The following is a 24,974-nucleotide window of genomic DNA, read 5'->3' as shown; positions in this document are numbered from 1 at the left end:
CTTTGTTCTCCTAGCGAGAAGCTGACCCCTGCTGAACTGCCATCGGGGAAGCAAGCCGATGCTACCCACCAGCCTGGAGGTCTGGACACTGTGGAAGTCGTCCAGCTCCAGCGCCACGGGTTCCCATCTCCAAAGCAGTCAGCCTGGGCCAAGCCCCTGACTGGCCCCTTTCACGAGAGCTGTGCTGTCACCTGGCCATTCCTGGAGGCGGAGGCGGGCACTTGGCTTGGTCCAGGTGCAGGCAGACGGAAGAGGGAACTTGCACGGATACAGGCCTGGGGCGGCCCTGGGAACCACGGCTGCCTGGTACCTAGAATCTCCAAACTTTAAATTCACTCCATGCATTTGCTTCATTTTCTCATCAGCTTCCTAGACTTTAAAAAATTAGCCCTACATGTCACGACCAATAGTTACTTTTCTGTACACGGGTTTCCCAGCTGCATTTTCCCTTTTAAGTATGAAATACCCTCTGCCCATTCTGAACTTTGCAGAAATAAAGGATATGTTGTTCTTGTAAATAGAGATTAAAAAAAAAACTTAAAATGTTTCTACTTTATCTCTTTGTCTGTCTACCCATTTATCCATCCACCTTTCTATCTATCTATATACTGGCCTATGTATGTTTGTATCTATCTATCTGCCTATCTATTTATTGATCTGTCTACCCATTTACCTGTCTATCTACTTGTCCATCTATCTACCTGTCTACCTATCTGTCCATTTTTCTATGTATAGTATATGTATGTATGTATGTATCTAAATCTTGGTAAATAAAATAAAACCCAGAAGGGACAGCGGGTCTAAGGGAATAACCCCACCTCCAGCAGAAAGAGGGGACGAGACACTGTGCCATGCAGCCAAGTGGGCTGCGAGTAATTCTGAATCTATGCAGGAAAGCAATATTTCCCTATATCCTGCTTCCTAACCCCACTTGACCAAACGGACAAGATGTATGAGGAAAATGGTAATTTTTCTGTGCTTGTACCAAATGTGAAATATTTTCAATCCCTCTAATCTGGGCTGTTTTAGCTCTCGCTTTCCAATCCCCAGCCCAACCCAGTAAGCAAACAGCCTGACCACCCGGCGTGGGCCACGTCCTGGGGTTAAGATATTCCACCGAGAATCCGGGCGTTCTTCTTAGCTGATATTCACGGCCACTATTCTTGTGCTTTGAATACCAAACAAAGGAGACAGAGCTGGCTTAGCGGCTGCACAAGTGAGGGGAGGATGGTCAAGAGAAGCATTCGCTCCTGCAATTTGTATTTAGGAAATAAATATTCCAGACCCTCACCCGGAAGCCAGGTTTTCCCCTTTGTTATGAAGCCGTAGAGTTTATTATGAAAGCCATCAAATTTCTAGAAAGACTTCAGGAGACAATTTGTCTGGGCCTAAGACTGTCCATATCCTTGCAACCCGGCCATCTTTGGTTTGGAGGCCTGATCAAGGGGCTGCAAGTGGAACCACCGTCCAGAACCTTCCTCACCCCAGCACTGTCCTATTGCAGCTTCACACTGTGGATCTAGGGGTCGTGTACACACTCTTCCTCCGCCCTGTGAAATGTAGCTCGAAGGGAAGTTTAAGGAGAAAGTGACCAGGGTGTAGTGATGAGCTGCAGGGCAGAGGGCAGTGTTGCCAAGAGGAGAGAGAAGAGTGATTCCAGGCAAGAGAAAGTAGAAATCAAAGGTGCATTTGATCATGGCAAGATATCACTGGGATAGCCTGGGACCCATACCTGCAAAGCTGATCTCCCAGCATGAATGGTCTGGCAGGTGGAACTGAGTTATAAACAGAAGTATTTTTTGTTGTTGTTGTTTTTCTGTGAACATCAGCTGCAATAGTTAGTGGAGACTATGGAGAAGTGATGACAGTTTATTTGGTTACGTGCTACACTCTGAGTACTTCAAATATTCCAGGCTCATTTTCATCCTCCTGATAACCAAGCAGGAGATAGGATTACCAACCCCATCTTGTAGATGCAGGAACTGAGGTGAAGAGAGAATAGGTCAATGCCAGGTAGCCTGACCTGATCTATCCTCTAACCATGTCTGATGGGCCTGCAGGGGCCCTGGACTCAGGCCTATCAGGAATGTTCTGCACCCTGACCCCTGGATTGGGTGTTTGGAGTTTCTGAGAACATTTATCACCCAGACTTGGACAACACTCATGACTGAGGGCACTTAATGGAATTAGAAATGGGCTGATTACAAGATGCACACAGCTTGTCTGGAAGGCCACCTGCTCCCCAAGTGTCAAGTATAACTATACTAAGTTATACTTTTCACGTATAACTAAGAAAAGACTCAGGCTTCCAGAAGACCAGTCACCTTCCTAAACTCCATCTAAAGTGACTGTTTTTCCAGTAGCCTCGAGTACAGCTGGCTAGACGATAAAAGTTGGTGCAAACTTTTTGAGACATTAACCACTAAAATTTAAATGAGTGTATCCTTTTACTAAGTAAGTCTATTTCTGTGTGTTCACTCCATAGAAAAACATACAATTTTGCAAAGACCCAGTCAGGGATGGTCACTGTGGCTTTATCTGAAATAGTAAAGTTCCAAACACCAGAAATGTCTTTCCAAGGAGGACTGTTGAAATAAACTATCTTTTATATGCTGCTGCTGCTAAGTCACTTCAGTCGTGTCCGACTCTGCGGGACCCCATAGATGGCAGCCCACCAGGCTCCGCCGTTCTTGGGATTCTCCAGGCAAGAACACTGGAGTGGGTTGCCATTTCCTTCTCCAATGCATGAAAAGTGAAAAGTGAAAGTGAAGTTGCTCAGTCATGTCCGACTCTTCTCGACCCCATGGGCTGCAGCCTACCAGGCTCCTCCGCCCATGGGATTTTCCAGGCAATAGTACTGGAGTGGGGTGCTATTGCCCTCTCCATTTTATATGCTAGATGTGTGCTAAAAGCAAAATGGTGCATCTGAATAACCTAAAATGGGAAACTATGCTAGATATTTTATGAAATGAATAAATAACTCTATAGTCAAGAAACATCCCCTTTTACTAAATTATTGTTTTATGAAATAATTGTTATACAGGGATATTGTGGAAAACATTGTGGGAGCAAATACTCGAATCGGCTCAGGGTGGTGATCTCGAGGGTTAAGCTCAGAGAGCGGATCTGCTCTTAATACATTATGTTGACCTTCATTCTTTAAATTTTGAGGTCTTCATGGGTATGTGTATTTTAACAGAAAAGAAGATACTCCAAAGCAATTGTGTTTCTCAGAAAATCCTCAGGGATAACCACTGACACCTAGCAGTCCTATTCAAAATATCTGTACTGTCAGGCCATCCAAGCTAGTTCCTTGTTAGAACATTTTTATGACTCAGGAGGTAAGTATGTCTGTTACCATTTCTTTTCCCTCTTTCTCCTAAGCCTCCTTGCCCACACTGGTCTGATGTCTGAAATTACTTTTAATAGAGTTTGTTGTTGTTGTTTACACTCTGAGTTGTGTCTGACTCATTTGCAATCCTGTGAACTGTAGCCTGCCAGGCTTCTCTGCCCATGGGATTCTCCAGGCAAAAATACTGGAGTAGGTTGCCATTTCCTTCTCCAGAGGATCCTCCCACCCTAGGCATTGAACCTGCAGCGTCTTCTGCATTGGCAGGCAGATTTGTTTTACCACAGAGCCATCAGGGAAGACCCTTGATAGAGATCCCATAGCTGTGAATTGGCTGACTAGCTAAAATGTATTTGTTTCTTCTCTGGTCTCTGTTCCCTCTAAGGAAAATCCAGCCTCTTCATAAAAATCCCAGCTGTTAACTTTCACTTTAGCTCCATCTCAGGCTCCATCAGATCAGGTTGTGATGTGGGAACGTCTAGCGGGGTTCTGTGAGATGCTCTCCTCAGCCTCCATCACAGTGGGGCTTGTGGCTCTAGCTGCTGGAAGGGCTCCACTGGAGGCAACAGAGGTCCAGAGTGCCTCGGGTTAAGCCCTGCCCACATCTCGTGACTGGGTGTTCTGGGCAGCCCCAAACTGGAGCATCTCCAACATCCAGGGTGATCTTAAGATGCCCTTCCAGCTGCATCTGGCTGTGTCAGTCTTTGCCCATCTTCATATTCTTCAATTATTTCCCTTGCCCCACCATTTGCAAAATAGACAAAATATTTATTTAAATCCTTTGAAGGTAATGAAGAAATCGAGTTGAAGCAACTTTTTCCCACCTCTTGGAGTTAGTCGTGAGTGATGCCTTTCTGGCAGGGTCGTCCCTGCCGTGCTGTCTTTTGAAATGACAGTAATTCCTCCTGAGATAGGACACTTCAAATAAGAGTGGAGTATTCCTTTGTTGGATATCTGGATCCCACAGCCAGCACTTCATTTGGCAGAAAGTACATTTGCTTGAATCTTTCTCTGATTTTTCTAGAAATTCATCAGCTTCTCTGGCAGGAAATAGAAGAAAAATGTGCATACGCCCTGCTCTACAGGTAAAGGACCTGGGTTAGAACTGGTCCCAAAACGTAACTCTGATGCCTTTTCCTGACTTCCTGATACTTTATTTTCTTCCAAACTTGATTCAATAATTGACTCATTGTCTTTCATTTCCCCCCATATGATAGTGTTCATTTTTTTCTGATTCTTATAATTTTTAAATGATTTTTTTCCTATCTTGGGATAACTTGATAATAGTGTAACATTTTATCTTGGAATTTTTAACATTTTGAAATAATGTCTAAACCTACATTTCACTAAATTTCAAAATTAATTTCTACTGAATAAGTTTTCAATAACAACATATACAGTTTTTATAATATATCCATGGAATACTTACTTTATAGATTACTAATAATGAATAGATATCCATTGTTACATGATTCATGTTGTAATGAAGGTAATTCAATTTAAACTGGGGACCCAGCAATTTCACCTTAGTACTTTAAAAAACAACAGATGATTTGAATGTCAATAAAGTATATTATATATTGGCACTGTGCCATTCACAATAAGGATTTAAAAAAAAAATTTACATGTGCAAGTCCTCACCCGTGAGTTCATTACTTGCCTAATCTTTGTTTAGAGTCACTGGCTATTTTAGGTGCTAGATTGACACTGTCATTTGATTATGATAATTCCTTAAGTTAAAAACAATTTCTTTACTTCCATTGTCAAAATTGTTGTAATATTCTAATTTTGTTAGATCGTGGCGTCTTATTACCATTTACTGGAAAATTCTCATAACAAGTAAATCATTCCTGGGAGTCAACAATGTTATGGTAAAAACAGTAAAAAAAAAAAAAAAATCACTGTGGCAAGATGTCAGGGATGTGAAGTGGTGTCCCACAGATGGTATGTTTGGGTCATGGGTTCACATGATGCCGGGAACCTGGCAGCACCTGAATAGCAGTAACAGTGTCACTGATCAGATCATGACAGCATGTTCTTTTCTCACTTGGAAAATGTTGCAACTTTTGGTAGAGAGTAAATACTCAACAAAGGTGAGTTTCTTTTTTAAGAAGGGGGAAAACTCTCATCAAAAGTTGCAAAAGTTTTAAAAAGAGGGATTTATATGTAGAACAATACTTTTTTGAAGTTTCTTAATATGTGGGTTCAAAGTCAGCTGTTGACGGGCAAGATTTGAGTTTAATTTTTGTTCAGTTGCTCAGTCTTGTCTGACTCTCCGTGGATCCCATGGACTGCAGCACGCCAGGTTTCTCTGTCCTTCACCATCTCCTGGTGCTTGCTCAAACTCATGTCCATTGAGTTGGTGATGCCATCCAACCATCTGGTCTTCTGTCATCCCCTTCTCCTTCTGTCTTCAACCTTTCCCAACATTGGGGTCTTTTCTAATGAGTCAGCTCTTCACATCAGGTGGCTAAAGTACTGGAGCTTCAGCTTCAGCATCAGTCCTTCCAGTGAATATTCAGGACTGATCTCCTTTAGGATGGACTGGGTGGATCTCCTTGCAGTCCAAGGGACTCTCAGGAGTCTTCTCCAGTACCACAGTTCAAAAGCATCAATTCTTCAGTGCTCAGCTATTTTTAATCTCCCTGTAGTCCAAGGAATTCTTCTTCATTCATTTAAAAACATGCAGTTTAATCCAAGTCTCTGTCACTGGGTAAAAAAACAAATAAAAAGTGATGTATTAAATACAATAGAATATTATTCAGCCTTAAAGAGGAAGGGGCTTCCCTTTTGGCTCAGCTGGTAAAGAATCCACATGCAATGTGGAGACCAGGGTTCGATCCCTGGGTTGGGAAGATCCCCTGGAGAAGGGAAAGGCTACCCACTCCAGTACTCTGGCCTGGAGAATTCCATGGACTGTACTGTCCATGTTGTCATAAAGAGTTGGACATGACTGAGTGACTTTCACTTTTAAAGAGCAAGAAAGTTCTGATACACAGTCCAAGATGAATGGCCATGATGCTTAATAAAAGACAAGACATAAAAGGATAAATGCTATATGATTTCACTTATATGCTGCCGCTGCTGCTAAGTTGCTTCAGTCGTGTCCGACTTATATGGGGTACCTAGAATTATCCAACTCACAGAAAGATGAATGCCAGTTGCCAGAAGCTGGCATAGGTGGGTGGTGGGGAGCTGTAGTTTACTGGGTACAAAGTACCAGTTTTGTAAGATGCAACATTCTGCAGATGGGTTACACAACTAAGTCAATGTCTAACACTACTGAACTGTGCACATAAAAATGGTTAAGAAAGGGACTTTCCTGATGGTCCAGTGGTTAAGACCTCACCTTCCAGTGGAGGGGGTTCAGGTTCTATTCCTGATAAGGTAGCTAAGATCCTACATGTCTTGGGGCCAAAAAACCAAAACATAAAACAGAAGCAATACTGTAACAAATTCAATAAAGAATTTAAAAACAATCCACATGAAAAAAAATCTTCTTAAAAAATGGTTAACATGGTAAATTTTATGTTGTGTGTATTTTATTATGATTTAAAAAAATTTTTAAGTGATCAGAAAGTTATGCAATCTGCCCAGATGTTATTAAGAAAATGAGAAGGGCCACAAGGCAGCGGACAGTTGGAAGCAGGGACTAAAGATAAATAAAACATGTTCTAAAGTGAAAGTCGTTTAGTTGTGTCTGACTCTTTGCAACCCCATGGACTATATATTCCATGGAATTCTCCAGGCCAGAATACTGGGGAAGGGTCTCTTTCCCTTCTCTAGGGGATCTTCCCAACCCAGGGATCAAACCCAGGTCTCCTGCATTGCAGACAGATTCTTTACCAGCTGAGCCACAAGGGAAGCCCCAACATGTTCTGAAAATGTTTCTTAAAGCTTAGTAAAAAACAAGCATTTACTGAGCAACGCTGTATACTAGATAGGGAGGACATGGCCCACTGCCAAGAGGGTGAGACATGTGTGGATGGACCATTAGATATGGAGGGACAGTGGCTAACACCCCAATATTACCATAGGGGTAAGCTTCAAAAGCAGGAGAATTATGCAGAAGCCATGCTTGAACTCTGATCAATAACCCTCTGCATGTAGCCTCTGCATAACCTGAGTGCCCAATGCACCATCTTAGGGTAGAACTTACAGGCAGAGATGGAAGATGGCTAGAGAGTGTCCAGGCGTGCAGCGCTGCCTACACATTACCGCTGAGGAGGCCGAGGCTGGATGCGGGGTGCACAGGCCCCCGTTCCCTCGCCAGAGCACTTCCTGCTGCATCCAACACTTCCCTGCCTCCTGCACGCCCCTACATTCATACCTCCTCTTCTCTCCTCTTCCTGGAGAAGTTTATTTTTTTAGAGACTTTCCTCTACAGTTATGGCATTTATTGAAGGAGTGGCTGGATGATTTGAAGAGCTGATACAGGTGACTCTGTTTCTCTGTTTTTTTATGACAAGTTGAGCATAAAATTTTCATCACTCATGGATTTCATAAGTATTGGAACACTGGGAGGTTGTTTTTCCCCCTGTGAAACCGTGAAAGTGTTAGTTGTTCAGTCATGTCTGACTCTATGAGACCCCATGGACGGTAGCCCTCCAGGCTCTTCTGTCCATGGGTTTTCCAAGCAAGAATACTGGAATGGGTAGCCATTACCTTCTCCAGAGGATCTTCCCAACCCAGGAATCAAACCCAGGTCTCCCACATTGCAGGCAAATTATTTTCCATCTGAGCCACCAGGGAAGCTCCTAGCATTTTCCAAATGATAAAAATTAGTCTAAAGGGGAAAATCCACATGTTGTTACAGTCATTTCCACAATCGTAGGTTATTACACTGGCCTGACTTTGGAGAGCACCCCCATGTCGCTTTATTTCCCTTCTGGGGGCCCTGGAGCCTGCTCTCCCAGAGTGCACAGCCTACTAGACTTCCTGGGACCTGACATCCCCTGGGAGCAGCCCACAGTTAATAATGGACAGGTGTTGGTGGATAAATACCCCAAATCCCTCACTCCTATGCGAGAGGGGGCATAACCCAGAGATGCATGTTCCGTGACGTCCCCAGTGGAATGAGGCTCTGGTGGCTTGCCTGCTAAATCTCCTGCACTGGCTGCCTTTCCCGTCCACTCAGCTCAGGGCTTCCTGGAGCCATCTCCCAAATGAACTACTTGCCTGGAATTCTCATTCAAGACATTCTCTCCTCAATCAGATTTAGACACCTGTAGCCATCACTTTCATAGCAGCTTGTGAATCTCTCCTGTTTAAAGCAAAAGTCACCACAAATGATGGATGCATATGGATACGGCGAGGGGAGAACATCTCAGCTCTCTAAATTTCCAGCTGCTTTCATTCAAATATCCAGCCCAAATCCCAGGGTCTCTTTATTTGAACTGGTTTACCCAACCCACGTATAGTGACTGAAATCCCCGCCAACCCAGTTTGCATGGCAATTTCAGGTCTGTGTACACTCCATAACTTAACTCCCCTGTAAAATTTCCACAGGGAAATCAACGTCTGTCTGTATATTTATTTGTTTGTTTTTTGAAGTCACGTGGGCTGTCTGTGTTTATCAGCTCTGCCTAGCTTGCATATATATTGCGGATAAGGACAAATCAGGAGACTACTCAGAATGCTTCCTCTTCAGATGCAGTCTTACTTCTTAATATCTCCATGATTGTGAGGGAAGCAGAGAGGGTAGACAAAGGTAGAGAGGAATAAGTTATTTAAACTTTCAGCAGATATTTTCATCCTTAAAAGGAAACTGACTCTTGTATAAGGGAAACAATGTGGTTTCCTTTCTTAAGGAGAGTAAAGCACTCCTGGCCCTTTATTTTGGGCTTCCCAGGTGGCGCTAGTGGTAAAGAACCTACCTGCCAATGCAGGAGATGTAAGAGACATGGGTTCTATCCCTGGGTCAGGAAGATCCTCTTGAGGAGGGTGTGACAATCCACTCCAGTATTCTTGCCTGGAGATTCCCATGGACAGTGGAGCCTGGCGGGCTACAGTCAGTGAGGTCATGCAGAGTCGGACACAACTGAAATGACTTAGCACACCCGCATACACACTTGCCCTTTATTTCAAGTAATAGCAATGGGATGGAACTGTAGTGAGAGGGTTTAGGGTTGGATTGCACACTCAGAATAGTGTGAAACAAATTCCCACAATGCCAAACTACTCAGCAGTCTCAGGGAGGACCACTCAAATTGGCAAATGCCTACTGCTCCTTATTCCAGACTGAAAGAAGGGCAGAGAATGTCAAATCTTCCAGATTCAGTGTCAGTAAATTCTTACTACGTATCCTTTCTGGGTTGGTCCTGTGCTAGAATGAAGAAAACAAAGATGTTTAGGCCATTCTGTTTTACTCAGGAAACATGCAACCTGATAGTGAAAACAAATCTAACAGACGTGCAAATACATGTACTCACGTAGGATGGGATGAGTTACAAGAAATAAAGAAATAAAAGCAGAGACATATCTATGTTCCTTGAAGGCCGCAGAGCCAAAAGGTTAAATTCACCTGGAGAAATTGGGAAAGGTTTTCTAGACTGTGTCTCCCGAGATGGGTGTTGGAGGATGAAGGGACAAAGGCAAAGGCAAGAAGAGGGGAAGGTATTTCAGGCCCAGGGAACAGCAGGGGTGCGTGCATGGAAGGACTGGAGGTGGCTGGAAACCCCGATGCCTAGCCCCCAGCTATGCCCCAATATCTAGACAGAATCCACCAGTGTTGGAAAGCAAGAGGTGAGTCTCAGTGGGTCTGAAATGTTGAGGAACCCTAATGGAAGAGGCATAAAACTGGATGAAACAGGGATACTGCTCCAAGTGAGGACAGAAGGTGCTGTTATAAAACAGACAGCAAGCTCTTTTTAGGGTTCCAAGCTCTGAGGCAGCAGGCTTATGAGATCAAGGAAGCCCCGGGGCTGCCAAGGGTGATGATTTGGGAGACTGAGAAGGGCTGCCCCACCCTCGCAGACCAGCTGTGTTGCATAGCGGCAGCACTGGGGTCACTGACAGCCCCACCAGAGACACAGGCAAGGCCTGGGGGCTACTGGTGCCAAGGGGAGCCAAAAGCTCCCACCCATCATCTGGCCAACAGGATGGCCCCCACCTCCCTCTCCAGCAGTGAAGGAGGATGGGGAGGGGGCTCATTAAAATATGGGTTAATAAGGAGATTCCAATGTGAGAAAAACACACCACCAAGAATCATCAAATATTTAGAGCTATTATGAAGCCTCCAACAAAAAGACTTCCAGGGGAATATGCTGACCCTACAATACTTATGTCACATTAAACAGCAACAACATCTCTCAATATTGTCTGAAATGGTAGAGCTAGGGAAATAAATTTCTGGGGGGCTTGGGGACTGACTGGAAGTAGCCATGGAGCGGACTAGGCAGAGATCAGTTAGAATGTGTAGAGCATGTGAGTAGCAAAGAGGAAGTCGAGTTACCTATAGAACACGTGAGCCCCGGGTGTGCTGTGAATGCACAGGACCGGACCAGCACCCCAAGTTGAGCGTTCACACTGGAACAAGCTGGTGAAGCTGTGTGAGCGTTTGTGCTCTGGGTCATAATGTGCAAAGAGCAACATCTTGACAGTCATGGTGGTTTCCATCTCTTCTCACAAGACACTCAACTCAGCAGAAAGAAGATGTAACTAAAACTTGGTTCATTTACAAGAGTCAGTTCAGTTTAGTCTCTCAGTTGTGTCTGACTCTTTGCGACCCCATGGACTGCAGCACGCCAGGTCTCCCCATCCATTACCAACTCCCAGAGTTTACTCAGACTCATGTCCATTGAGTCAGTGATACCATCCAACCATCTTATCCTCTGTCGTCCCCTTCTCCTCGTGCCTTCAATCTTTCCCAGCATCAGGGCCTTTTCAAATGAGTCAGTTCTTCGCATCAGGTGGCCAGAGTATTGGAGTTTCAGCTTCAGCATCAGTCTTTCCAAGGAATATTCAAGACTGATTTCCTTTGGGATGGACTGGTTGGATCTCCTTGCAGTCCCAGGGACTCTTAAGAGTCTTCTCCAACACCACAGTTCAAAGGCATCAATTCTTTGGTGCTCAGTTTTCTTCACAGTCCAACTCTCACATCCATACATGACCACTGCAAAAACCATAACTTTGACTAGACGGACCTTTGTTGGCAAAATAATGTCTCTGCTTTTTAATATGCTGTCTAGATTGGTCATAACTTTTCTTCTAAGGAGTAAGTGTCTTTTAATTTCATGGCTGCAGTCACCATTTACAAGAAGGAGAATGAAAATCCTCACAGGACAGATGAGAAGATATCTTCTGTGACACAAGAGTGTGCTGGGATGGAAAAGGACCAGATAGACCTTGGAAATGAGAATCCAGTTCTTCTCTACAGTGTGTGCACTGAATAGAGAAACAGATGCACACACACAAAAAGAAACAACCTGAAAAACTCACAAATCAATGACTTACACACAAGAATGAAGAGAAGAAGGTATAAAAGAAAGTTTAAAGGTGGAAAACGGATCTAAAAGATGCAAATCCCTTTCAGGAGGAGATGTGAATTAAAGAATAAACATTGCCTTACAGAAGGCACAAGAATGGAAAAGAAATAGTGCAAGAAGTTTTTCCAGAGCCTAAAAGACACACACACACACACACACACACAAGACCGTGTTTCAGAGTTTCCTGAGAATGAAATGCAAGGCATGGAAACCCCTCTACCTTTTGTGAAACCAGAGTACACAGAGTGAACAGTCATTCCTAAAATCTTCTAGAAGAAGAAGAAGAACAAAAATAGCCTGTCTACAAATGGAGCCAGGAATTGAAGACAATACAGCAATTGAGCTCTAAAATTGAGTTTGAATTCTAGAATTCTATACCCACTAGACAGTATAATTCGAGGGCTGAACAGTGAATCAATGAATCAGAGAGACAAAAGGGGAAAAAATAAGGAGAAAAACTGGTTTCAGTTCAGTTCAGTCACTCAGTCGTGTCCGACTCTTTGTGACCCCATGAATCGCAGCACGCCAGGCCTCCCTGTCCATCACCAACTCCCGGAGTTCACCCAGACTCACGTCCATCAAGTCCGTGATGCCATCCAGCCATCTCATCCTCTGTCGTCCCCTTCTCCTCTTGCCCCCAATCCCTCCCAGCATCAGAGTCTTTTCCAATGAGTCAACTCTTCACATGAGGTGGCCAAAGTACTGGAGTTTCAGCTTTAGCATCATTCCTTCCAAAGAAATCCCAGGGCTGATCTCCTTCAAATGGACTGCTTGGATCTCCTTGCAGTCCAAGGGACTCTCAAGAGTCTTCTCCAACACCACAGTTCAAAAGCATCAATTATTTGGCTCTCAGCCTTCTTCACAGTCCAACTCTCACATCCGTACATGACCACAGGAAAAACCAAAGCCTTGACTAGATGAACCTTTGTTAGCAAAGTAATGTCTCTGCTTTTGAATATGCTATCTAGGTTGGTCATAACTTTCCTTCCAAGGAGTAAGTGTCTTTTAATTTCATGGCTGCAGTCACCATTGTTGAAAAATTATAATTCAGGACTAAAATCCTATAGCAACAATGTCCAATAGAAATCTAGTGGAAAAATAACATGGGCCACATCTGTAATTTTGAGTTTTCTAGTAGTCACATTCAGAAAGGGCAAAATGTGGAATGGATTTGACAATATATTTATGTATCTAAAGCAGTATATCTAAAATATTGCCATTTCAAGATGTAATTAATATTAAGATATTGTTGATGAATTATTTTGGCCTGCATCTTTGAAATGTGCTGTGTATCTGACACCTACAGTACTTCTCCATCCAGGTAAGGCTTGTTTCCAGGGCTCAGTAGCCCCCAGTGGCCCGTGGTGACTGCCCCAGTCAGAAATTCTAGATGACTTCAACATGGTGAGAGGAATAAGGGAGGAAAATAAAGTCTTATTTATTTTAGTGAAACTAATCCTAGATGTTGATAAAGATCAAATTGTAGTATATTTAATCACAGGGTAAGTGATCATACAAAGAATCTCTAAAGAACAGAAATAAAAGTATAATTTCTAAAACATTGCAAAAAAATAAAACAATGTTGATAAATCCAATCAAAGCCTGTATGCACAAGTGAATAAGCATTAAAAAGGAAATTTAAAAGTTGAAAATTTGACAAAAACATGTCCAAACAAATCAGTGATCACAACTAATATGAAGGGTGGGATTCACATGTTTAGAGACAAGAGATACTCAGATTGAATTTGAAAAAAGAAAAAGGATCTTGTTAAGTCCTAAGACACATACACGTGAAACAAAAAGAAAAGATGTTGAAAATAAAGAGAGAAAATATGTAAAACAGATACTAACCAAAATATAGGTAGAGCTAAATGCCAGACAAGCAGAATGTCAGCAAAAGCCTTATAAAGCAACTAATATTTCATATGGATGAAAAGAACAATAAATCAAGAAGGTGTATTTACTACTCATGAAAACTTACAGGTTCAAATAATATAAAATGAAAACTATGAAGAATGAAAAGAAATTTATACTTCTAAAAATATAGGTAAGAAATATTAACACAATTTTCTTGGAATTCAGCATATGAAATATGCAGAAATAAGTAAAAATAAAGGAAATTTGAATAATGCAGTTCATACATTCTAAAAATTGTGTATTAGTCTTTCTTGCACCAAAGCAGAAAATGCACATCTCTTTCTTAATCAAATGATTAATTATAAAAGTCTCCAAACTTACACAAAAGAGTGATTTACCAGGTCCCCCTCCCCCAGATGTCTGTTCCTCCAGAATGAATCTCCACTCTTTGAGGGGGGCCTTCAGGGCCCCCCACGTTCTGGATTGACCTGCTTACAAAAGGGATATGGAGGGACAGGGGGAGAGAGGGACCCAACTCCAAACCAAAGGCTGGGGTCTTATGTTCATCCCTGGGTGGTTGGGCTGCCTCTTCACAGAGCTCTCCACCTCTTCTCTCCCCTTCAAGTCATCTCTCTTGAACAAATATCATCAGCATGCTTCTCTTCTTAATTTATCTGTTCCTAACCCCAACACATGTGTTCTTTTATTTGGGGAGAAGGGCTATTTTAAAGAAAATCTCAGACATTTTCACTCCTAAATACCTAATACACATCTCAAAAAAAAAAAAAAAAATTCTTCCAACATAATTGCCATGGCATATGACCTTAGCAAAATAAGAAAGAGAACTATTTAAATTATTAAAATAAAATATTTCCTTGATAACTTCGAATATCTAGACCACTTTCAAGTTTCCTTAGTTATCCAAATATTCCATCTTACAGTCTACTGAATCATGATTTTTTAAAAGCTTATTAATTATATGTATTTGCTATGTATCTCAAGTTTCTTTTTATCTGAAACAATCCCCTTTTCTCCCACGAGGCTGTTGTTGAAGTCACTGTGGCTGTGGGATGCTGTGTGCTATATTTACCTGGCTGTGCCCTCCTGATGTTCTGTAACCTGCAAATCCAACCTCCATATGGACCTAGATTGGAGATTGAATGCAAAGACCTCAATAAACGTGTGTTACTTTTCTTCTGTAAGAATACTCCACAGACTGTGCTGTGTGCTTCACATTGCATCATGCCAGAACTTATATAATATCCACTTTCTATGAAATAGAAATGAATGAAATATCTATGAAACTTTCATGGATCCTAATATTGACCAGTGTGGTCCAGTGAGAGTTCATATTTGGAGCTGCCTTTGTTGCTTTTTTATTATGTATTGTTAAGAAAAAAAATTCTTAAATTTTAATAAAGATGTATTTTACTACATCAACGTTTGACTATGTAACGACATATATCTCCCTAAATAAAATGAAGACAAATGATGTAATAGGAGAAAATATTTTTAAAATATAGAGCAAACTAATTATCTAAGACATTCAGTTCAGTTCAGTCGCTCAGTTGTGTCCAACTCTTTGCGACCCCATGGACTGCAACATGCTGGTCTTCCTTGTCCTTCACCACCTCCAAGAGCTCAGCCAAACTCATGTGCATAGAGTCGGTGAAGCCATCTGACCATCTCATCCTCTATCGTCCCATATATTAGACATAAATAACTGCAAACAAATAAAGAACCACAACGAGTGACAATGAAAAAGAAGAAAAAAAACAATAGAAAAATAAGAAAAGGATGCCAACAAGATATTCATAGAAAAAGAAAAATGATTTTCAGTAGAAATATGAAAAGGACTCAATTTCAGTAATAATCAGGGTCAAATTAAAATATTAGGATACTATTTTTACCCTATTGTATTGGTAAATGTTAATAGTTTGATAATAATCATTCATTCATTTATTCAATAGTTATTTCCACTTTCTGAACCTATGGCAGGCCTAATTGTTGTCATTACTGGGAACAAAATAGGTGTCCTATCCTTCAGAAGCTTGCATTGCAGAGCAGGTACATAGTTAATAAAACAGATAAAAAAGTACAAGAACTTAATTTTAGATGATGACATCTCTGCCAATAAATAAATAGCATGATTTACTAGACTAGGTAAGGGAGTTAGATGAACTTCAAGGAAGACCTCAGAGGATGAAAGAAGGGTAACCAAGATGTTGCTGGTTGACTGAGTATCTGGAGTTGGAATTGATGTTGGGGTGAGGTGGACAGAGCTTTCCTGAGTGAAGAGCCAGACAAAGATCCAAGGGCTGGATGAGTCTGCCATTTTGGAGGAGTAAGAGGCCAGTGTGTCCAGTGCATAGCGGATGGTGGGGTGTGTGCCCCATGATAAATGGGGTAGGATTTAAACAACACACCCATTCATCATCAGCAGGGAATAAGGGACATTCTGAAGGTAGGGCAGTACAAGATCAGGTCAAGATCAAGAGGACCACTTTGAGAAGATTGGATTCAATTAAAAACACTATGAGAATCCTGAGATCTTTGAGAAAAGAGTGATGCAATTTGATTTTTTGAAGCGTATTCTGGAATTGTTTGCTGAAGGTACTGAAGAAGAAGAAAGAAAGCAATGAGACCAGTCAGGGTCTGGAGAGGAGCTCCATGGCGCAGGCAGAGCTTCAGGACTGGACAAATAAGAGGAAAAAGGAGGAGATGGAAATAACACCTAGTTTTGGCTAGAGTCTCCAGGTGGATCTTTGGTGCCATTGACTGTGATAAGGGAAAGACGGGCAGGGAGAGAAGGCAGGGTTCCTGGGAGGAATCAGACAAGGGATGCAGGCTGATAGGAGCCTGTGAGGATGTGAGAGGGGAAGGAGCAATCAGCCTGGCTTTTTCAAAGAATGATGTGGAGAAGGGTAATCCAAAGGTGGGCTTGGCGGTGAATGTAGGGGTTTCTGCAACATTTAAGAGACTCAAAAGTGAGACTCAAAACCAAAGTAAAGTGCAAGGTGGAGAATAGAAATTTCCAGAGAAAAGACTAAGGTAGAACACAGAAGGGTGTGGGATGGTTGGAAGGCTTGGGAAGAGGAGAAGGAGCAAATAGTGTTCATGAGGACTCCCAGATTTTAGAACTGAGAGAAGGTGTGAAAAGAAAGCCCTCTCATGAGTAAAAGCATTAAAGACAACAGAGAACAGATGTCTTTCTCTCATTGAATCTGTTTCTCACCCAGGTCTCCGCAACATCCAGGATGTGACCCAGGGCTAGTCCCACGGATGGTGAGTTGAAATAACAGATTATATCAGTGGTGGTGGTCACGATGAGAATATTACAACCACCAGACAACTTCCTGATAATAAACTTTATGAACTTGGGACAATATTCCTCCTTCTCCTTGAGAAACCCAAAAAAAGAAATACAGTTTACTGAGGGTGAAGTGCAGACTGAGAGGATGAGCAAGGTAGACAAGTTGTCTTATTTCAGTTTTAAGCAAAGGATGTAAAAATAAGAACAGATTTGCATAGAACTGTTTGGGGGTGTGCAGGCTGCTGAATATGGAGTTAGGCAAGCTGCTGGGTGGGAAAGTACCAGAAGGTCCCTCCAAAACAGTCCACCCTTGGTGCTGGCTAAACCACATCGGTGTCTCAGCAAATCAGTCCTGTCACTTGTTGTTGCTGAGTCGCTAAGTCGTGTCCAGCTGATTGCAACCCTATGGACTGCAGAGTGACAGACTCCTCTGTCCTCCACTGTTTCCTGGAGTTTGTCAAATTCATGTCTATTGAGTTGATGATTCTATCCAACTATCTCATCCTCTGCAACTCCCTTCTTTTGCCTTCAATCTTTCCCAGCATCAAGGTCTTATCCAATGGGTTGGCTCGTCACGTCAGGTGTTCAAAGTATTGGAGCTTCAGCTTCAGCATCAGTCTTCCAATGAATATTCAGGGTTGATTTCCTTTAGGATTGACTGGTTTGATCTCCTTGCAGTCCAAAGGACTCTCAAGAGTCTTCTCCAACACCACAATTTGAAAGCATCAATTCTTAGGCTCCCAGACTTCTTTCTGGTCCAACTCTCACATCCATACATGACTACAGGAAAAACCGTAATTTTGACTAGGTGGACCTTTGCCAGCAAAGTGATGTCTCTGCTTTTTAATATGCTGTCTAGGTTTGTCATAGCTTTCCTTGCAAGGAGTAAGCATCATTTAACTTCATAGCTGCAGTCACTGTCTGCAGTGAGCCCAAGAAAATCTGTCACTGCTTCCACCTTTCCCCCTTCTATTTGCTATTAAATCCGACCCTTTACAAAGAATACACATTGGGGATGTTCCTGCATAGAGGTATTCAGTCCATTATTTAATATAAGTTTATATTAATTTTCATTCTTCTATTAGCATTACTAAAATAATATTTTTAATGGACAGCTGTATTCTATTTTTACAATTCTTATCCAAAACTTCTATCTGGAGAACTTACTTAATTTTCTTTTACTCTAATACGTGGATGAATGAAACTCAGATCAACTGTCATTTCCCTCTAGTAATTATTCATTACAGATGGCTGAGAACTACTTTTAAAAGTCATGCTTACACAATGTTGAATACCAACTTTAGAAATTATTAATTCAACAAATCCAAACAAGCTTCCAATCAAGAAAAACTGAAGTGATTTCATAATGTGTCTAAATATTGACCTTTGTTCTTCAACTTTTGGGTGTTTCAACAGCAAGATAAGGAAATACCAACCAGGGATTAAAATCCCAACCTTGTGAACATTATACATGCTGACTTGTGTAATGGTACAGACAGACATGGAAATAGTGGGCACCAGTTAATCTGTCCTGTAATTTCCTCTTCTCTCTTGCATCTGAGCTGGAGGAATTTATTGTACTATGCATCATTAATGAGCATTCTTTCCTTCTTTGTACACAAGAAACATTAATTGCAAGATACTCTGTTTTCACTTTCATTTGTACTCTCAGTACACTGAAAATCAGATATTACAATTTTTAGTGACAGACTGCATAACTCAGAGGGTCATCTGGTCCCAGAGAGGAAGTCAACCAGATGCCCAAACACTGCTAGCATTGCTTTTTTTTCTGTCTAGGGATGCTTAAAGATGCTATATTCCAAGGGCAGGTATATCATTTATGCAGACTTCCAAATAGGTTCCTCACTTATTTTTTTTTAATTTTTATTAATTTTTTTGATCTCACCACACAGTATATGGGAACTTAGTTCCCCAACCAAGGATCAAACCCATGCCCCTTGCATGGGAAGCATAGGGTCTTAACCACTGGCTCACCAGGGAAGTCATGCTCCTCATTTATTGATGTGGGAAGAGTTGGGAAATGCACATTCCTGGCTATACACAACTTTAGTTGTAGCTTTAGATCTGCTTCAGTGCCAGGGGAGGGAATCAAAAGGATTTGAGGATGAATATGATGGTTAAGTCAAAGAAAGTTCTTTGATGGCATATAATGAGAAGTATGATAGCAGGTACCTCCAGGTAACATGTATGAACCATGTAAAAGCTGAAAAGAAAAGTCACAGAAGAACCAGAGATCTAACAGAGCTTGATTTGGACCAGATTAAGACAGCATGCTGCCCATCTGCCTAGATCCTTATCTACCCATTGAAGTCCTGTCCACTCCCACCTGGCCATCCCTGCAGCCCTCTGCTTAAGCACTTTGGTTGCTGGAGTCTTTTCTCCTAAAGGTGCTTCTGGCTAGAATTTCTGGGGGCACTAACAGCCCTGAAGAAGCCCTTGACTAGTCACTGGGAGAGTTAGTGGGCCCCAGCCCTTCAGCCCTCGGTTGGGATGACCCCGAGGTGGGCTTTCTACACTGGGGCCTAGTGTAGTCCCAGCAGGAGTAAGTGAATTGTTCCCAGCAGGGACTGTCTAGATGACAAGCCCTTCACTCCCTGCCTTCCTGCTCATTTCCCCCACTCCTTGATCTGTGTTTCCTGGGACCACCTCCTAAGTAAACTACTTGCACCTTGATTTTGGTCTGCTTCTAGGGGAGCACAAATCAGAAAGCATGACTTGACCCCCATGTCTCCGGGGATTAGTTCTGAGTGGGGTTGGTAGCCAGGGCTGTGGTGCACCCTCAGGGTCTGAGTTCTCGCCCGGGGCTCTCTCACTAATGAGTTTTCTGAGCTGCAGTTGGGTGAAGGCGACCCACTTCTGCATCCCTTCCAACTCGGTATAGCCGCTGCCAGGAGCCGGGAGCATTGGGGTAAACATGACATTTCCCTCATGCTCAGCAAGACAGGAAGTTCATTAAATTTAGTATAAATCTTTGCCTTTAAAGTGCCAGTTGGTGATTTATTTTCTCCTTCTGTTTAGATTTTTTAGAGCGTAGGTGCCAACCTCTGGAATCCAATCCAAAACCCCAAGCGAAGTCCTGTTGATAAATCAACAAAAGCCATGTTTGCACAACGCAAGCCAAATGCAAATCCCTCATCCTTGTGAGGAAGCCTAATGATCACTTTTCAGTGTTATAAAAGGTGCCGTGTCGAAGCATCTTGCTAGTTCTCACCTTGGCCTCTAAAGAACATCCTCTGACTGCCTTTCTTCAGATAAAATCCACAGATAAATAAAACTTCTCAGGGAACACCAGGGCCACAAACACATCTGAGGGGAAAGAAAATTGCATCAGGATATAGTTGGCTGGCCCAGTCCTGCTTATCTCTCCATCATGTTGGGTAGCACAGTTCCTAAGTGTGCGCTTCTCCATCTACTAAGGGGTCTCAATGTGGCCCCCACACAAGACCTTAGAGAAACCTGCATAGCATTGCTGAAACGTGGCTCACTTCTACACGTTATCAGCTGAGGCTCAGGCATGGATCTGAAACCATCTGACACTCTATTTCCTCATCTTGGGAGGATGGTTGAAAGGATTAAATGCATTCACTTTTTTGTTCTTCCAGCCAAGAATATTTATCGAGCACTTATTCTGTGCCAAAAGTGGGCGAGGCTTCGGGATATATAAGTGAACCAAACAATTATGGCCAAAGGAAAGAAGTTCAGGTACAACTGAAGAACCAAAAACAAAGAGATGAAGAAAAAAGCAGGCCAACCCCATCAGCAAGAGCCAAACCATGCCAGGTCTCAAAGCCAGTGATCAGGAATTAGGTCTTTGTGCAAAGAGTGACTGGAAACCATTAAAGTGTATTGAGCAAGGCAATGGGTGGCACGAGAATAAATTAGGGACAAGAAGAGAATGGATGAGATGAGAGTAATCTCATAAAGCATCCATACTAGTGTCTGGCCCAGTACAGGACTCAGTAAATGCTGGTTCTTCCCCCTCCTCTTTGTGTCTTTCCCCTCAGACACAGGAGTTACTACCCAGCCCTTAAACACCTCCCCCAAAGCAATCTCCCCTGGTAACGGTTAAGCCCTCACCTACCTTCATGATCCAATTATCCACAGGAGGGCAAAGATCATTTATTCTTTGGGAAGAGGAAATAGGGAATTAACTTTTATGAGCTAACGTAGAAAAGGCTTCTGTTTAACAAGAATCATCGTAAAATTGTTACACGTTTCATATTGATGCATGTAGTGAAGCACTAAAGAGGTTATAGGATTCTGGAAGTCGTATCCTAGGATCAAAGACAGCTCGAATGGTTGGGCAAAGTCGAAGGGATCTGGCTTCATGATATAAGCACACACGTGTCCTTGAAAAATTCTTGGCATGTTGGTTAAGTTCATTTTTCATAAATAGAGTAAGTATATGAAAGAACAAGGGCAGTTCATTAGGAACAGCTATTGTTCATGAAATTTTGCTATTAGGTAAGATGTGAGTTGTAGATTATGAGTCTTAGCTTAGAAAGTGTTGGCCTACATAGATTTCTAAAGAAAGATAAAGGCATGTAAACCATTGAATGTGGCTGAACAAAGAGATTTTTGTTGAGCTTTTATCTTTAAGGGCTTCCCTTTGTGGCTCAGCCGATAAAGAATCCACTTGCAATGCGGGAGACCTCGGTTTGATCCCTGGGTTGGGAAGATCCCCCGGAGAGGGGAAAGGATACCCACTCCAGTATTCTGGCCTGGAGAATTCCATGGATTGCATAGTCCATGGGGTTGCAACGAGTTGGACGCAACTTGCACTTCACTTCATTTGGGCTTCCGTTGTGGCCCAGCTGGTAAAGAATCTGCCTACAATGTGGGAGACCTGGGTTCGATCCCTGGGTTGGGAAGACACCCTGGAGAAGGGAAAGACTTCTCACTCCAGTATTCTGGCCTGGTGAATTCCATGGACTGTAGAGTTCATAGGTTCACAAAGAGTTGGAAATGACTGAGCGACTTTCACTTTATCTTTAAAACAAGCACAAGATGGACAGAGACAAACACAGAATAATGTCACCATCAGCAAGGTTCAGGAAAGCCAGAAAACTAAATGTTGATGATGCTTTCTAAAACAAAACTTCCTGGGAACTCCAGAAAGCTTTATTTTGCTACATTTAGATCAAGAAAGACAGGGAAGTGAGGACTCATTACTGGTGGTAGGTTTTAATAATCTATTAAGAAGAAGGATTTGCAATTGGAAACTTGAAAGAGAATGAAGATCCAGAATTGGTGAATTGCTAAAAAAAATAATCTGAACTTTAGAACAGGAACTGAATGATCTGGTAGATGAAATGACAGAGCTATCCTGGTAACTAAAAAATTCATGGGATAAAAATAACTGATATCATCTTCATGTATGTTATTTCTAAGATTCTATTCTCAAATTCTTCCCCAAGATATGAAGCTATATGGGCTTCCCTCCTCCTCCCCCCACCCAGGGAAATACAATAAATAATAGTAAATCTCTAAGTTTCTAGCAGAATTAGAATAACAAAACATTTTTTAAAAATCATGAGAATTATCAGAAGGCTAGAGAGAAAGAATAGTTGCTTTCTTTTTTCAATGACTTGCTAGAATGCATTCTGGAAATAATAAATGAGGGAATTTCTGGTTAATTCCTAGAAAAACTCTCAAGTGAAAATTTAAACAGGATTTCTGAGCTCTTAAAAAGGAGTGTACATAGGAACCGCAGTAAGGTCACTACACATAAGTCCTTTCACAAGCCTGCTGATTTCATTTCCCGCTGTGTTTCTGAAGAGGAAGCTCAAGACCAGAGTAGGTGGCCGCTGGGTTTATTTCTGACAGACACCACAGTCACCTACTGGAAGGAAATTGTGTTCCTTGCTGCTTGTTATACAATGAAGGTGAATTCCTCATCCCGTCCCATCACAGGTACTCCATCTGCTTGGGACTCAGGTTTTCATCCTGGACTTTCTCTAAGTGTGAGTGGACAAATTCACGTATCAAGTCTTACCCGTAAATTTGATAAAGCACAGGAAGGGGTTGCTTACCTATGAATTGCTGGGCAAATGCCATTTCATATCACCGCATTCAATACAGGATATTTAATGCTGTTCTTCCTAGCAGAAGGACAATGTGGTACTATCATGCTTTCGATAAAGGTAAAGCTTTAGTGACTTGTAGAAAAGCGATTGTGTTTGGAATTACCTGGGTGATAACCATGCTGCTGGGGCAACAAAGTGAGCTACATGATGAGCATTGAGGAAAGCGCTCATCTCTTTTGGAAGAGTTTTAGCTTGGTGGGGAGACGGGCAAGGCTTGCTGTAACACAGATAGGGTGCCTGCATTCTTCCCAGAGAGCTCCATTCCAACATGGCCCCGGAGAAGCTCTGCACGGCACAGCCCTTACATCATCTGTACTATATGTACACTTGGTCAGGCTGTGTAAACTTTGACATGTGGGTGTCAATCTTTCTCATATTTGCAGATGGCTTTATCAGAGCGTGATTAGTTTCCAGAACAAATTTGAGCAAAAGAAAACATTACCTACAGTATGTAAGCCAACAGACCAGCTAGTTTTCAGATTTGTCTATTTACATGGGCACTGGATGTTTTGCTAAGGCTCTTTAAAACTGATGGTAATTGAACAGTGCCAGTGTGTTAGTGGAAGCTGATGAGTTGTAAAGGTTTTATAAACAACCAGGGCGGATTTGGCCACAGCCTTGCTGGTAATGTTTGTTAATCTCCCTGTGCAAGTGTGCACCTAACACAATGTAAATACTCTAGAATTTGGAGGTGTCAATAGTGTAACTTTTACTGTTTGTAAAATCATTCTTTGATATCATCAGTAAGTTGACTGAATGTCCCATGGCCAAATATAATAAAACCTTAAGTAAGCGCTTGCAGAGAAATAAGGGGAAACATGTGTTTTATTTTTACCCCACTGCATGTTTGTTAAAGGATCACCACAGACTGATAAATACAGCCATGACTGTCTGTGTGTAGATTTCTGCCTGGCTTCCAGTGAAGGCTCGTTTTATTCAGTTCTGAGAAGGAAGAGAATCTGTTTAAAATTATTCGATGGCTTAGTTTACATGTTTTGCTGAGAAAGACTACATAATTAGAACTTTCAGGGAAAATCTTGGCCCCATGTTAGTCAGCAAATAAGACAGTTTCTTCAAGATTTATGCCCAGCAGAATTGTCGGGGTGGTTGTAGCCCATAATCGCTAGGTTCAGACAGGTATTGAAATTCCCGTGTATACACCTGTTTGTGGGTGTGCCGGGACTTTCAAGTGATGTCAAATGATGGCCTCTGAGTCCTCCCCATATTTCTGAGCAGGACTGTGAACCACTAGAGGGCCTATCCATTTGCTAGGCTTCTCTGGACAAGGAGGAAAAATCCTTCTGGATGTCAGAGAAAAATTTTTGTAAGGTTATTGGGGTTTTTTTTTGTTTAGCATCTTACTGACCTCTCCTCTAACCCACTTCCTCCCACTGCTGATGTGACAATCTGGGGGTGTGCAGTGCCCCAGGGTCCACAGACCAGATGACAGCCCTTGGGGTTCACAACCAGCCCCTCCAGCCACAGTATTGATGGATCCAGGAGGAAATGAAGCAGTGGTGACATTTTAAAGGGGAATTTGTGAACGGCAGATATGAGCATGACTGGCTCAGCATGGCAGCACATAAAATCAATACAAATAACCCAAACCTTAATACCTTGATCCGGGGAGGAGGCTGGCTTTATCAGAGGCTCGGAAGGGAGCGGCCTGAGGCCACCTGCGGTGGGCCTGCTATTGACCTACTCTGAGAAGCGTTAAGCCAACCACAATTAGAGGCTTTTTTTTTTTTTTTAAGTCATTTCTTTCCTCAGAAATAATTTTCCAGGGAAATGTGTACTGGAATAAAGAAAAAAAATAAAACACCTTTGAAACCAGCTCCCTTGATCCTGCCATGTTGTCATTG

The sequence above is a fragment of the Bos indicus x Bos taurus genome, chromosome 13 (assembly GCF_003369695.1).
Source record: "Bos indicus x Bos taurus breed Angus x Brahman F1 hybrid chromosome 13, Bos_hybrid_MaternalHap_v2.0, whole genome shotgun sequence".
NCBI classification, from domain to species: domain Eukaryota; kingdom Metazoa; phylum Chordata; class Mammalia; order Artiodactyla; family Bovidae; genus Bos; species Bos indicus x Bos taurus.
This window is presented reverse-complemented; position numbering follows the sequence as displayed.